Source organism: Phocoena sinus, chromosome 9 (genome assembly GCF_008692025.1).
Source record: "Phocoena sinus isolate mPhoSin1 chromosome 9, mPhoSin1.pri, whole genome shotgun sequence".
Taxonomy (NCBI): domain Eukaryota; kingdom Metazoa; phylum Chordata; class Mammalia; order Artiodactyla; family Phocoenidae; genus Phocoena; species Phocoena sinus.
Window position 1 is genome coordinate 84,189,271 of NC_045771.1, and position 17,065 is coordinate 84,206,335.

Here is a 17,065-nt window from a genome sequence, read left to right on the forward strand (position 1 = left end):
AGAGAAGCCACCGCAATGAGAAGCCCGCACACCGCCACGAAGAGTAGCCCCTGCTCACCACAGCTAGAGAAAGCCCGTGTGCAGCAACGAAGACCCAACGCAGCCAAAAATACAATTAAAATAAATAAACAGTCCTAGGAATGGCCGCTGCCAGTGTCTATATCCCCAGGGTGAGCTGTAGCAGCACCCCCCTCCCCTAGGAGACTCTCCAAGACCAAAAGGCATGGATGGCAGACTTCACGCAGGAGGAGATGAAGACGCTTAGAACTCCATCTTTCCATAGAATCTTGGCTCCGGGAGGATTTCCATTCCCTGATTTCCACTGCTGATATCTCGTCTGATCTCATGCAGTTCATCAATGTCTTCTTGAAGAAGCTAGTTATGAAGTTTCTGACCAACTCCAAGCTGGCCTGCTGACCTCTCTGCCTGCTGCTCAGAGACCACACTCAATCACTCTTCACTGCACCCTAAGAGTCCCTTGGCCTCTCACTTGTACCAGCTCCCCTGTTGGATCTCATGTCATCTTCTTTCTTCACTTATTTCCTCATTTTGGTAGAGTGTACCCTCCAGTAACTTTCTGAGAAGGGGTTCATGACAGGCAGTTTTTCTTTTTTGTTTTGTTTTTTTAACGTGCCGTGTGGTTGACAGGGTCTTGCTGTTCTGGCCTGGTGTCAGGCCTGTGCCTCTGAGGTGGGAGAGCCGAGTTCAGGACATTGGACCACCAGAGACCTCCCAGTCCCATGTAATATCAATCAGTAAGAGCTCTCCCAGAGATTTCCATCTCAATGCTAAGACCCAGCTCACCCAACGGCCAGCAAGCTCCAGTGCTGGATGGCCCATGCCAAACAACTAGCAAGACAGGAACACAACCCCACCCATTAGAAGAGAGGCTGCCTAAAATCATACTAAGTGCACAGATACCCCAAAACACACCACCAGATGCAGCCCTGCCCACCAGAGAGACAAGTTCCAGCCCCACCCACCAGAACACAGGCACCAGTCCTCTCCACCAGGAAGATGATACAAGCCACTGAACCGACCTTACCCACTGGGGGCAGACACCAAAAACAATGGGAACTATGAACCTGCAGCCTGAGAAAAGGAGACTCCAAACATGGTAAGTTAAGCAAAATGAGAAGACAGAGAAATATGTACAAGATGAAGGAGCAAGGTAAAAACCCACCAGACCAAACAAATTAAGAGGAAATAGGCAGTCTACCTGAAAAAGAATTCAGAGTAATTATAGTAAAGGTGATCCAAAACTTGGAAATAGAATGGAGAAAATAAAAGAAACATTTAACAAGGGCCTAGAAGAACTAAAGAGCAAACAAACAATGATGAACGACACAAAAAATGAAAGTAAAAATTCTCTAGAAGGAATCAATAGCAGAATAATTAAGGCAGAAGAACAGATAAGTGACCTGGAAGATAAACTAGTGGAAATAACTACCACAGAGCAGAATAAAGAAAAAGGAATGAAAGGAATTGAGGACAGTCTCAGAGACCTCTGGGACAACATTAAACACACCCATATTCGAATTATAGGGGTCTCAGAAGAAGAAGAGAAAAAAAAGAGTCTGAGAAATATTTGAAGAGATTACAGTTCAAAACTTCCCTAACATGGGAAAGGAAATAGTCAATCAAGTCCAGTAAGAATAGAGAGTCCCATACAGGATAAACCCAAGGAGAAACATGCCAAGACACATGTTAATCAAGCTATCAAAAACTGAATACAAATAAAAACTATTAAAAGCATCAAGGGAAAAGCAACAAATAACATACAAGGGAATCCCCATAAGTTTAACAGCTGATCTTTCAGCAGAAACTCTGCAAGCCAGAAGGGAGTGGCAGGACATATTTAAAGTGATGAAAGGGAAAAACCTACACCCAAGATTACAGTAGCCAGCAAGAATCTCATTCAGATTTGGCACAGAAATTAACCTTTACAGATAAGCAAAAGCTAAGAAAATTCAGCACCAGCAAACCAGCTTTACAACAAATGCTAAAGGAACTTCTCTAGGCAGGAAACAGAAGACAAGGAAAAGACCTACAAAAACAAACCCAAAACAATTAAGAAAATGGTAATAGGAACATACATATCGATAATTACCTTAAATGTAAATGGATTAAATGCCCCAACCAAAAGACATAGGCTGGCTGAATGGATACAAAAACAAGACCCATAAATATGCTGTCTACAAGAGACCCACTTCAGACATAGGTACACATACAGACTGAAAGTGAGGGGATGGAAAAAGATATGCCATGCAAATGAAAATCAAAAGAAAGCTGGAGTAGCAATTCTCTTATCAGACAAAGTAGACTTTAAAATAAAGACTATTACAAGAGACAAAGAAGGACACTACATAATGATCAAGGGATCAATCCAAGAAGATATAACAATGGTAAATATTTATGCACCCAACATAGGAGCACCTCAATACATAAGGCAAATGCTAACAGCCATAAAAGGGGAAATCGACAATAACACTATAATAGGAGGGGACTTTAACACCCCACTTTCACCCATGGACAGATCATCCAAAATGAAAATAAATAAGGAAACACAAGCTTTAAATGATACATTAAACAAGATGGACTTAATTGATATTTATAGGACACTCCATCCAAAAACAACAGAATACACATTTTTCTCAAGTGCTCATGGAACATTCTCCAGGATAGATCATATCTTGGGTCACAAATCAAGCCTTGGTAACTTTAAGAAAATTGAAATTGTATCAAGTATCTTTTCTGACCACAACGCCATGAGACTAGATATCAATTACAGGAAAAGATCTGTAAAATATACAAACACATGGAGGCTAAACAATGCACTACTTAATAATGAAGTGATCACTGAAGAAATCAAAGAGGAAATAAAAAAATACCTAGAAACAAATGACAATGGAGACACAACGACCCAAAACCTATGGGATGCAGCAAAAGCAGTTCTAAGGGGGAAGTTTATAGCAATGCAAGCCCACCTTAAGAAGCAGGAAACATCTCGAATAAACAACCTGACCTTGCACCTCAAGCAATTAGAGAAAGAAGAACAAAAAAGCCCCAAAGCTAGCAGAAGGAAAGAAATCATAAAAATCAGATCAGAAATAAATGAAAAAGAAATGAAGGAAACGATAGCAAAGATCAATAAAACTAAAAGCTGGTTCTTTGAGAAGATAAACAAAATAGATAAACCACTAGCCAGACTCATCAAGAAAAAAAGGGAGAAGGCTTCCCTGGTGGCGCAGCGGTTGAGAGTCTGCCTGCCAATGCAGGGGACATGGGTTCGTGCCCCAGTCCGGGAAGATCCCACATGCCGCGGAGCGGCTGGGCCTATGAGCCATGGCCACTGAGCCTGTGTGTCCAGAGCCTGTGCTCCATAATGGGAAAGGCCTCAACAGTGAGGGGCCCGTGTATCGCAAAAAAAAAAGAAAGAAAAAAGGGAGAAGACTCATATCAACACAATTAGAAATGAAAAAGGAGAAGTAACAACTGACACTGTGGAAATACAGGATCATCAGAGATTACTACAAGCAACTATATGCCAATAAAATGGACAACCTGGAAGAAATGGACAAATTCTTAGGAAACCATAACCTTCTGAGACTGAACCAGGAAGAAATAGAAAACATAAACAGACAAATCACAAGCACTGAAATTGAAACTGTGATTAAAAATCTTCCAACAAACAAAAGCCCTGGACCAGATGGCTTCAAAGGTGAATTCTATCAAACATTTAGGGAGCTAACACCTATCCTTCTCAAACTCTTCCAAAATATAGCAGAGGAAGGAACACTCCCAAACTCATTCTACGAGGCCAGCATCACCCTGATACCAAAACCAGAAAAAGATGTCAAAAAAAAGAAAACTACAGGGACTTTCCTCGCAGCCCAGTGGTTAAAGCTTTGCCTTCCAATGCAGGGGTGCGGGTTCAATCCCTGATCAGGGAGCTAAGACCCACATGCCTCATGGCCAAAAAATCAAAACATAAAACAGAAGTGGTATTGTAACAAATTCAATAAAGACTTGAAAAAAGAAAGAAAACTATAGACCAATATCAGTGATGAACACAGATGCAAAAATCCTCAACAAAATACTAGCAAATAGAATCCGACAGCATATTAAAAGGATCATACACCATGATGAAGTGGGGTTTATCCCAGGAATGCAAGGATTCTTCAATATATGCAAATCAATCAATGTGATACACCATATTAACAAACTGAAGGATAGAAATCATATGATAATCTCAATAGATGCAGAAAAAGCTTTCGACAACATTCAACACCCATTCCATTTATGATAAAAACCCTCCAGAAAGTGGGCATAGAGGGAACTTACCTCAACATAATAAAGGCCATATGTGAAAAGCCCACAGCTAACATCGTTCTCAATGGTGAAATACTGAAACCATTTCCTCTAAGATCAGTAACAAGACAAGGTTGCCCACTCTCACCACTATTACTCAACATAGTTTTGGAAGTTTTAGCCATGGCAATCAGAGAAGAAAAAGAAATAAAAGGAATCCAAATCGGAAAAGAAGAATTAAAGCTGTCACTGTTTGCAGATGACATGATAGTATACATAGAGGATTCTAAAGATGCTACCAGAGAACTACTATAGCTAATCAATGAATTTGGTAAAGTAGCAGGATACGAAATTAATGCACAGAAATCTCTTGCATTCCTATATACTAATGATGAAGAATCTGAAAGTGAAATTAAGGAAACACTCCCATTTACCACTGCAACAAAAAGAATAAAATACCTAGGAATAAACCTACCTAAGGAGACAAAGACCTGTATGCAGAAAACTATAAGACACTGATAAAAGAAATTAAAGATGATACAAACAGATGGAGAGATATACCATGTTCTTGGATTGGAAGAATCAACATTGTGAAAATGACTATACTACCCAAAGCAGATCCAGTGCAATCCCTATCAAACTACCAATGGCATTTTTCACAGAACTAGAACAAAATATTTCATAATTTGTATGGAAACAAAAAAGACCCTGAATAGCCAAAGCAATCTAGAGAAAGAAAAATGGAGCTGGAGGAATCAGGCTCCTGGATTTCAGAATATACTACAAAGCTACAGTAATCAAGTCAGTATGGTACTGGCACAAAAACAGAAATATAGATCAATGGAACAGGATAGAAAGCCCAGAGATAAACCCACACACATATGGTCACCTTATCTTTGATAAAGGAGGCAACAATATACAATGGAGAAAGGACACCCTCTTCAATAAGTGGTGCTGGAAAAACTGGACAGCTACACGTAAAAGAATGTAATTAGAACACTTCTTAACACCATACACAAAAATAAATTCAAAATGGATTAAAGACCTAAATGTAAGGCCAGACACTATAAAACTTGTAGAGGAAAACATAGGCAGAACACTATGACATAAATCACAGCAAGAGCCTTCTTGACCCACCACCTAGAGAAATGGCAATAAATGCAAAAATAAACAAATGGCACCTAATGAAACTTAAAAGCTTTTGAACAGCAAAGGAAACCATAAACAAGATGAAAATACAACCCTCAGAATGGGAGAAAATATTTGCAAATGAAGCAGCTGACAAAGGATTCATCTCCAAAATTTACAAGTAGCTCATGCAGCTCAATAACAAAAAAACAAACAACCCAATCCAAAAATGGGCAGAAGACCTAAAAAGACATTTCTCCAAAGAAGACATACAGATTGCCAGCAAACACATGAAAAGATGCTCAACATCACTAATCATTAGAGAAATGCAAATCAAAACTAAAATGAGGTATCACCTCACAATGGTCAGAATGGCCATCATCAAAAAATCTACAAAGAATAAATGCTGGAGAGGGTGTGGAGAAAAGGGAACACTCTTGCACTGTTGGTGGGAATGTAAATTGATACAGCCACTATGGAGAACAGTATGGAGGTTCCTTAAAAAACTACAAATAGAACTACCATATGATGCAGCAATCCCACTACTGGGCATATACCCTGAGAAAACCATAATTCAAGAAGAGTCATGTACCACAATGTTCATTGCAGCACTATATACAATAGCCAGGACATGGAAGCAACCTAAGTGTCTATCAACAGATGAATGGATAAAGAAGATGTGGCACATATACACAGTGGAATATTACTCAGCCATAAAAAGAAACGAAATTGAGTTATTTGTAGTGTGGTGGATGGACCTAGAGCCTGTCATACAGAGTGAAGTAAGTCAGAAAGAGAAAAACAAATACCATATGCTAGCACATATATATGGAATGTAAAAAAAAAAAAAGGCACTGATGCATACTACCGAATGTAAAATTGTTAGCTAGTGGGAAGCAGCTGCATAGCACAGGGAGATCAGCTCTGTGCTTTGTGATGACCTAGAGAGGTGGAATAGGGAGGCTCAAGAGAGAGGGGTTATGGGGATATATGTATGCATATGGCTGATTCACTTTGTTGTACAACAGAAACTAACACAGTATTGTGAAGCAATTACACTCCAATAAAGATTTTAAAAAAAGAGAGAGAGAAAATGGATGATAGAAATGTAATTTAAAATCTCCTAAAGAATTATCCATTTTATGTTTGTTTAAGAAAATATCATTTTATATTTAAAGAAAATACTGTAAGTCTTATCTTGTGGGAGAGTTTCACATCATCATTTTGAAACTCAGGGACACTCAGGTGGTCTTTACAATCCAGAGACAGCAGCACACTACCACCCCCTGCAACACGGCTGAGGTGTAAGATCAACAGCTTGGAAGTAAAATAGCAATTTATATGCAATCTATCTATCTATATATATATATGGCAATTGGCCAAGCCTATTTTAATATACTATATCTACATTGTTATGACGTATAGCCCTTACATTCTATACTGCCTCCCTTATAACATTTAATCTTATATTGTCGGGTAAATATAAATTTTTGCTTAATGGCAGTACTTATCACTAATCATGTTGGTTGTTTGAGTCATGTTCTCTAGTAAGTTCCTTAGGAAGGGATCATAGGACTACTCTGAGTTCTTGCTTCTTCCTGTTAGCCCACAATCTTTATTTTTGAGGCTATGTTTGTCTGGATATAAAATTCTTGGCTAACATTTTTATCTTTTTGTGTATTTCTTAAATATATTGTTCTTTTATCTTTTGGTATAATGTGCAGCTGAAAGTCATATTTTCTTACCATCAAATGTGACTTGGTCTTTTTGCTTAGGTGCCCAAGAGTTTATTTTCTTTTTCTTGCAATACAATAGATTTATAGAACACTACTATCTTGGCTGTTTTGGGTCTATTTTCCAAAATACATAATGTATCTTTCAATATTTAGTATCAAATTTTTTTAATGGAATTTTTCATGGATTATAATTTTTAACATTTGTTCTGTTTCATTCTCTATCTTTAATATCTATCATTTTATATCAAATGCCTCTTGTCACATTATTCATCCCTTTTTAAAATTAATTTTCATTGGTGTATAGTTGCTTTACAATGTTGTGTTAGTTTCTGCTGTACAGCAAAGTGAATCAGCGATATGTATACATATATCCCCTTTTTTTTTGGATTTCCTTCCCATTTAGGTTATCACAGAGCATTGAGTAGAGTTCCCTGTGCTATACAGTAGGTTTTCATTAGTTACCTATTTTATACATAGTAGTGTATAATATAGGTCAATCCCAATCTCCCAATTCATCCCTCCCCCCTTTCCACTCCTGGTATCCATACATCCTTTCTCTACATCTGTGTCTCTCTTTCTGCATTGCAAATAAGTTCATCTGTATCATTTTTCTACATTCCACATATAAGTGATATTATATGATATTTGTTTTTCTCCTTCTGAATTACTTTACTCTGTATGATAGTCTCTAGGTCTATCCACATCTCTTGCAAATTTTGTTTGTTTTTATGGCTGAGTAATATTCCATTGCATATATATGTACCACATCTTCTTTATCCATTCTTCTGTATTCATCCCTTTCTGATATTTAAAAATGTCCATCGAGATCATGATCGTTCAGTCTCTAGACTGAGAAGAGCCAGAAGTCTGAAAAGAGCCAGACTCATACTTTTTTGTCCTCCTGCATTATTCCATTTTTCATGTCAGCAGTTGAATCTCATCTCAATATTTCTCATTATATTTTTTTCTTTAAAAAAATAACTTCTCACTTCACTCGGATAGAGCTACTGAACCACCTAAAAGAACAGTCTTAGGAATGCAAAGATAATATTATTTTAATATTTAAATATTTAATTTTAGTATAATTATAGAGATAAATAATCTCTATTAAGATTTATACTCCTGGTGAACATTATTTTGTCTTCATATTCTACACCTAAAAATATTTTAAACACTGAACTATGCTAATATAAATAACATTAAAATTAGAAATTTTTTAGCCAAGCATTGCCTCAAGACATGCTAAAATTTTTTTTTTTTTTTTTTTTTTTTATTGGTACACGGGCCTCTCACTGCCATGGCCTCTCCCGCTGCGGAGCACAGGCTCTGGACACGCAGGCCCAGCGGCCATGGCTCACGGGCCTAGCCGCTCTGCGGCATGTGGGATCCTCCCAGACTGGGGCACGAACCCATGTCCCCTGCATCAGCAGGTGGACCCTCAACCACTGCGCCACCAGGGAAGCCCCCATGCTAAAATTTTTAGCATACATGTTTGAAGAGCTAAAAATATAAAAATGAAGAAGTCAGTTTGAAATTTTTTTTAATTTAAAAAAACCTCTGAAAGCTTCCTAACTGCTGGTATTTACTCATTATACAAGTCAAATTAGTTTTCCTTCACAAATGAAATAATACATTGTTCTTTAAAGATTTTTTTTTTGATATGGACCATTTTTTAAAGTCTTCACTGAATTTGTTGCACTATTGCTTCTGTTTTGTGTTTTGGTTTTTTGGCCTTGAGACATGTGGGATCTTAGCTCCCCAGCCAGGGATCGAATTCTCACCCCCTACATTGGAAGGTGAAGTCTTAACCACTGGACCACCAGGGAAATCCCACATTGTTCTTTATACTTTCCCTTCTTACATCTGTATTTTTGCCCTGGTTTATATTTTTAGAGGTGGGAATCAGAGGGATGTTCAGCTCCAAGTATATGGTATAACTAAAGTATGGGAACAGTTTTGCTTGCCCTGGTCTTCTTGTCTTTCCTCCCTTCTTTGTTCTTTCTTAAGCTTTATTGGTTTAGTCATAAAAATTGGTTAGTATGAAAATCTCCTCACCATCTTCAGTATGAGTTTGGGTATTCTAACCTAGTTGCAATCCTAAAATGTGCCTCCAGTAAGTGCTATTGCCATATTTTTCAAATGTTAAGTTCAAAGAGAGGATGTTCTTACATCCTTGAACTACTAATTGCACTTTTAAAGTTTTGCTAATATTAAAATATTTAGGGGAAAATATTACATCAAAGAAAAGGCAATCATAACATAATATGAAAAGATATGAGAAGTGAACATACAGGAAATCTAAAAGTGTGGCAAGTCAATGACATATTAGAAATTAGACAAAACAAGAATTTAAGGACATCAAAAGGAGCTCCAAAACATGTGATGTGTAAGTACATCAAAAGTAGAGGGTAAGTGGGTACCCTTATTGATAAAAGTATAAAAATGCTCTTGTGTCTAAAAGGAAATGATATCTTTGCCTGAAAGATTTGAAAGACTACACTTTAAATTATTAGCACTCAGGAGATATTAACTAGCCTTGATATGTTAAGACATGTTTAATATGTAAATGTTCTAGAACTATGACAAAAATGGAGTCTTCTACAGATTTTGGAAAAACTTTTGATTAAAATACATAACCAGATTAGAAAATAAAAAGCAAAATTGAGCAGTTAAAAAATATTTGAGGGCTTCCCTGGTGGCGCAGTGGTTGGGAGTCCGCCTGCCGATGCAGGGGACACGGGTTCGTGCCCCGGTCTGGGAGGATCCCACATGCCGCGGAGCGGCTGGGCCCGTGAGCCATGGCCGCTGAGCCTGCGCGTCCGGAGCCTGTCCTCCGCAACGGGAGAGGCCACAACAGTGAGAGGCCCGCGTAACGCATAAAAAAAAAAAAAAAAAAAAATATTTGAAATGATAGCAAAGATACAATTTAAAGAGGATTAAATTAAAATGTACAGGTTCACCTTTAGAGAGAAGTGGGCTTAACCAAGAACCTGTAGCTTAAGTAATCTATGCCTCTACCATGTAGCCTCCCTCTACCAGGAGATCCACAGAAGTTCATTGAGAGGGCACCTAGTGCTCAGATATTGGTTTCTAAATACCATTATCCACTGAAATGAACCAGGGTTTTTAGTGAAATGCCTGATTATAGGCCTTTGGCAGGGAAACAGGACAGTGAGCTGGAATAACTTGTTGTTCCAGAAAACAAGAAAAGGTTCAAAGACTGATGGGACTATGCTAAAAAAAAAACCCACACAATTTACTGAAGAATAAAATAATATCTCAATAAATGCAGACATATGCCACATTTATGGAGTAAAGACTTTAATCTATAAATTTTATGTAATTCCTATCGATATAACTATATTACATTTAAATATAACTGATCTAGATGATGAATAGTTTATATGAAATAGTTAATATGAAATAAAAATGAGCACTTTGAAAGACAGAGCTGTGTTACCTCACAGAAGAAAATTACATTCCATAAAACAACAATTTGAGTAGTTTAGAGCTCATATAAGAATTGAAAAATAAAATGAAACATACTATCCGGAAACTACTACTATAAATGTGGGCATTTGAATAAAAATTCTTGGGAAATTAATTATATGTAGAGGAACATTTCTACCTCACACCATACTATAAATTCCAGGTAGATTATTCACCTATAAGCCTTTGAATGAAAGTAGAAAATATTTAGTATTTAATATATATGAAATATACTAATATTAGAAGGAATATTTTGTTATTAAATGAGAAAAGTAATAGAAATTAAGGAAAATAGGGGTCTTTTGGATTTGTGATATAGTAAAAATGGTGGTGTTAAAAAATATTTTAGCCTTTTTGCATGTATGGTTGAACTTTGAACAACATGTGTTTGAACTGCACAGGCTCACTTATATGAGGATTTTTTTCAGTAATAAATACTACAGTACTACATGATCCTAGGTTGGTTGAACCCATGGATGCAATACCGCAGATACAGAGGGCCAACTGTCAGTTATATAGGATTTTCGACTGCGGGGAGGTTCGGCGCCCCTAAATCCGGAGTTGTTGAAGGGTCAAGTGTAATCCAAAGTATCATATGCATAATAGAATATTCTATTTTATAAACAACAAGACTTTCTTCTGTGGAGTTAAATAAAATTTTTAAGACAGTCTCACAAAGTTGGATGAATAGACAGCCCCCTTAGACACAAATTCCCTACTGAACACCGCAGGGATACACAGGCACAGTTCAGGATTCCTTTGGAAATTACATTGCTGAAAGGTCTGCAGACAATCTGTCTCATCTCTTAGCCTTGGCAATTATGTTTCAGATAGTTGTTTTTGTTTCCCTATGTTATTCTTCTAATTGTTAGTCTATTCTCAGCTACTCTTCTGGCATTTGACCTCATGGATTCATTTCCCTGACTCTTGCTTGCTTAATGTTCCCAGCTAGCTGAAGTCAGGGGATACACCAACTGTTGATTTAATAATATCTATCCTTTGAAACAGACCTAGAAAAACCCTCCGCCAATGCACTACCACCAAAAACAATACCAAATAGTTGAGCTCAGACTCACATTGGCCTTACTTCTATCACAGTGTAGTCCTGGGTGGGCTGATTCTCCATGGAGAAGAATTATCCACCTTGAGAGCTGCTGAAATTTATTAGAGGAAGTCACCCAACTTACATGACTGGAAACTCTAACTTCAAACTCTCAAAACAGCACTCAACATGCTCCAGCAATCTTTTTACAGGTCTCTATTGGTTTCCCACCCTCACTAATATTTAATACTTTCTCCTTTCTCCCCAGTCTCTCCTGCTTCATTTCTCATTCATAATCTAATTTTGTATTTAACTGAGAAAACAGATGTAAGTAACACTAACTTCTTCATTCTCTTACCATCTATCTACAATTATATATAATATATATTCTATATTATATATAACTCTGTCTTTTCTCCTATAATCATAGAAGAATGACCTTATGTCCATTAAAGGCTAAAACCTATGCTTGTTCTCTGAATCCTAACCTCCTTTCCTTTTCTAGGACTTTGCTCTTTCATTTACCTATTTTTTGATCATCATCAACATTTCCCTCTCTTTTCTCATTCCCATTAATATACAAATATGATCCAGCAGTTCTGATCTTAAAGGCAGTTGCTCCCTTGAGACCACATCTCCCATTTCTCTTCTCCCCATCATAGAAAAATATATAGAATGAGTAAACTACTCAACCCGTCTCCACTTTTTTAACTCCTTTCCTACCTAGCCACTCCATTTGTCTGCAGACCCATCAGTCCAGTTCTCTGGCCTTATATTCATCAAATTTCAGCAGGATCAAGTGCTATTGCACACATCTGTCTGATTTAAACTCTCTTGTTTTCAGTGACAAAACTCTCCTAGTTTTTCTTTTATCTCTCTGGTTCCTCCAGTCCATCTCACTTTACTTTATAGGTTTCTCCACCATTTCTTCACTTCTAAATGTTGGAGTGTTCTAAAAATCTGTTGTATCCTCTTCTCACTCTTTCCTTAACAGTAGGAAATTCTACTGTTGTTTTGGCTTTAAACATTGAGTATGCACAAATAATGCTCAAAATTATATCAATATTCCTGAACTCTCCTTTGAGCCACAGTCCTTACACATTTAACTACCTACTTGACATCTCTCCTTAAATATGTAATAGACGTCTCAAATACAGAACATTCAAAACAGAGCCATCTATCTACATCTCTAACTTTTTCCTCTCCTAGTATTTGTCATTTAGTAAATGATATCATGATCCAATAAAAAACTTAGGCTACATGCCTGACAGTTTTTCTTTATTCCACACATCAAATTCATTATCAAATCATATAGAAAAATTTCCAAACAATAACCAAACTTTTCTATATTTCTCCAAATCTATACCATTAATCTGGTCTAAGCTACCCTCATTTCTCACTTGTGTCATTATAATATTTTCATGACTGGTGTGCCTTCTTCCACTTTGTCCTCAACACCTTCAACCCCAATTCATTTGACATGGAGAATCCATATTGTTCTCTAGAAATAAATACAATCATGTCATGCCTCAGTTTAAAAATCTTTAAGGCTTTCTTTTTGGATTTATTCTTAAAAAATCCCTACCATGCCTTATGTGATTTGACTCCTGCCTGCATTCTTAACCTCTTCCAGCAGAACTATCCCCTTGCTAAGTATGTCCTATCCCTACTGTCCTCTTTATTGTTTTTCAAACATGCCAGGAATTTTCCTGGCTTATGGCTTTTCCACAGCTTAACAGTCTATCAGAAATACTTTCTACTAGATTATATGGCTGACTCCAGTTGGTCTATAATTCATTCATATAAGAATTATTCCGTTAGTACCATCTGTATGCTGAGGTACATGATAACCTGTTATGAGGTTCCCCTGTATTTTATATCCTTGTGTTGTCTCCTCCTCTTAAATGTGAACCTGTTACCTGAGCAATACAGTATGGCAGAAATGATGGGACACTTTGCTAGTTCTGGTAGTTCTGGGCTTAAGCTTTAAAAAGCATTGGTACTTTGGGAACAGTGTGCCATCATGCATGAAATTCAACTACTCTGAGACCAAGATGCTGTAAAAACCCCAACCTAGCCACATGGAAAGATCTCAGGGAGGAGAGCTAAGGCCTCCAGCTTCAGATGAACTTCCAGCCAATAGACTGTATCAACGTGGCCACCTTGCGAGTGAGGCCATCTAGGATTTGAGCCTAGCACCAGTCAAATCAGCCCAATTGGTGCCATGAGAAGCAGAGATGTATAGACATTCACCTACTTGAAGGGAGCCAGAGAGAGCTACATGACTGCTTACTTTTCACCTCTAGGAGATTACAATTTATTAGAATATGGAATACAGAGAACACTTCTCACTTCAGAGTGAAAGTGAAACTATTACTCAGCTTTTGTTATATATTAAATTCCATATCCATTTTGCTAAAATCTGGAAAGACATTTGGTTCATGACCTTCAATTTATTTTCCCTTTTGAAATGGGGAAGAGTGGTAATACTTCACTGTTGTCCTCAGAGGAGCTATAGTCACTAACCTTTTAAATGCAGTTTACGTTATGATCGGTATGCAATTCAAAGTATTTAACTAGAAAAGTATTACCAGAGTTAGCATGGTTGATTTCTTTTGTATGATTTTACTATGCAATATTAGAGATTTGCTTGGGTTTAAAGTCCAGTAATAATAATGAATTTATTGTTTACTATATTTGAAACGGTCATGATATAAGATAATGGGCTTCATCACCAGCAGGGTCATAATTTCTGCCATCCTCCCTTATAAAACATTTATATATAACATTCGATTATATTTTCCATCAGCTTCACAGATGAGTTTGCTTCTGGAAAAGCACATGCATTCAATTTAGTTTTTAGTGCCCCCATTCATCTGTGCCCCCATGAATTTCAATCAAATCCCGTTAACAACAATAACAAAAAGTTCCCTGTGAAGTATTACGATATGCATTTATGCAAAGGAGTTTGGGGCAGAATCATATTATTTTTATTTTGGTACTTTGACCTGAGGTTTTATTGGAGTATATATTCACAGAAAGCTTTTACCTAACCCCACCAAGAATGCATCTGATATATGGGGCACCGGGTATGTTTCTTTATTTTAAATAATTTCTTTAAAAAAAAAAACCTCTAAGACTTCCCCAAACTCTCTATCTGAAAAGTGAGGTGATGCTGTCATCCTCCTTGAGACATGGAAAATCTATCAGGCAGTTTACACATGGGCTGTTTCAATTTTCTCAACTGATATTTCCTTTCCCCTGAAAGGTATGTAAGATGAATGTGTTGCTCCTGAACTCTAATCTGAGTTTTGGTCTTTGGTTTATTTTTTGTTCTTTGTTCTCTTGCAAGGAACTCAAATTCACAGATCATCTTCAAATTTCAGCAATACTTTCCATCAATATCTTCCTCCAAAATTTATATTGAAGGTCATAAAATTGAATGGTAAATCTATAAAGAAGCACTGATATTGAAATGGATCTTTGGTATAAGTTTTTAGATGAAATCAATATAAAGATGGAACGTCTCCATGGAAGGAATATCTGCACCATTCTGGAGCATAGTGTGGTAGTTTGATAAACCAAAGTGTTTCTGCATTTCCTATTGAGATGCAACGGTGCTATGTTTCTATGAAATCCACACATTTAAAGTAGATCTAGAAACACATACCAACTAGAAATCCTCAGTAAAACCCTTTGTTTTTAGGGTTGAAGTATTATCTACATAATAGACAACCCACAGATAGGTTCTTAGCCTTATCAATGGTAAGCTGGGCAAAAGTGCCTGGTAGAAATTTGGGAAACAGAGAGTATGAATCATTAAGACCCAAGGATTGCACTTAAAAACTGACTTTCTGTTAAATTTTATGAGATTAGGGTCCAAAGTTCAAACTGAGATTAAATATTTATTATTATAGTCGTTGGAAAATATAAAGGAATGGTATGAAATACAAATGTACATGGAAGGGATGGAGATATTCTAAGAAATATTTCATATTTTTTCCATTTTAACATCACTTTAGAATCTGAATGATTCTCCAAGAGAAGAAAAAAGTAGCGCACAACTAGGTTCATACTCTTTGAATCAAGTCATGATAGAAAACATTTCCTAATGACAAAAATACTCATTTTTCATCTGCATTTCTTAAGAGCTTTTGGCACTTTTTTTGTCTTCTACATTTGTATTACCATGTATAAAGAAATGACAATTTTAGAAAAAGTAGAAAGGTATTTATTTTTTAATTAGGCATGACTATCTTCCTAGTTAATAGTCTTTGAAACAAGTACATATTTATAGCTTTTCATTGTTAAAATAATTTCTAACTCTTCAAAATCATCTTAATCTTATAAGTAATATTTGAAAATTTATAAATAATTTTTCCTGGGCTTCTCAAATACAGAATTTAGATAGTCATGTAAAGATTAAGCACTTCTGGGTTCTGGTTCACGATAGGGATGTAGGAGGATCCTGAGCTCACCTCCTTGTACAGACACGCCAAGACTACAGACACACATGGAACAATTTCCTCTGAAAAACACCTACAGCCTGGCTAAGCAACAACTACATGTTGCATAAATGAGAAAAAAACCACATGAAAGCAGTTTGAGAGACTAGGACACAATCCCACCGTAAACCCAACCCTAGCACAGTGATGCATAATTGGGAGGGAACTCAAAATGTGGACCTTCTTCCTGAGAAGTGAAGGGTTTGAACCCCACATTGGGTACCCTAACTTTTAAGACCTGGACCTGAGAGATGAGCCCCTAAAATATCTAGCTTTGGAAACGAATGGGGCTTGTGTTCAAGAGACCCACAAGGCTGTAGCAAGCTGAGAAGGGGCCCTTACAGGGCCCGCACACTGACTCACCTGCCCTGGGGCTCAGTGCAGACACAGCCTATTGCAACCATTAAGCTTCAGCCTGGGGGATAGGCATCTAGCTTAACACACATGTCTAGCAGCCTGCTGGAACGCTCTCCAGAACAGACAGTGGCGGGCACCATCTTTGCCTTCTCTGTCTGCCATGCTCCAGAGCGCCAGTCCCTTCCAGAAGGGAACTTTTACACACATCTGGTGCCCAGTTCTTTTGGCTGCCGCCCAGGGAACACCCCTTGACTTCCTGGCTCTGGAGACCACAGGAACTTGTGTTCCTGGGTCCCATGGGAAAGTAACAGTGGGATAGGCAGATCTTAGCAGGCTACCGCCCCCAGAGCAATGCATAGATCACAGACTGAAACACACCCCAGTCTTTCCGTGATAGAGTTCCAGTTTCTTGTCCAGGAGTTTTGTCCTGAGAGGCAGGCTTCAGGTTTGGAGCACATCTAAGGGACCATGTAACTGCTATCAGGGAATGGAGACCA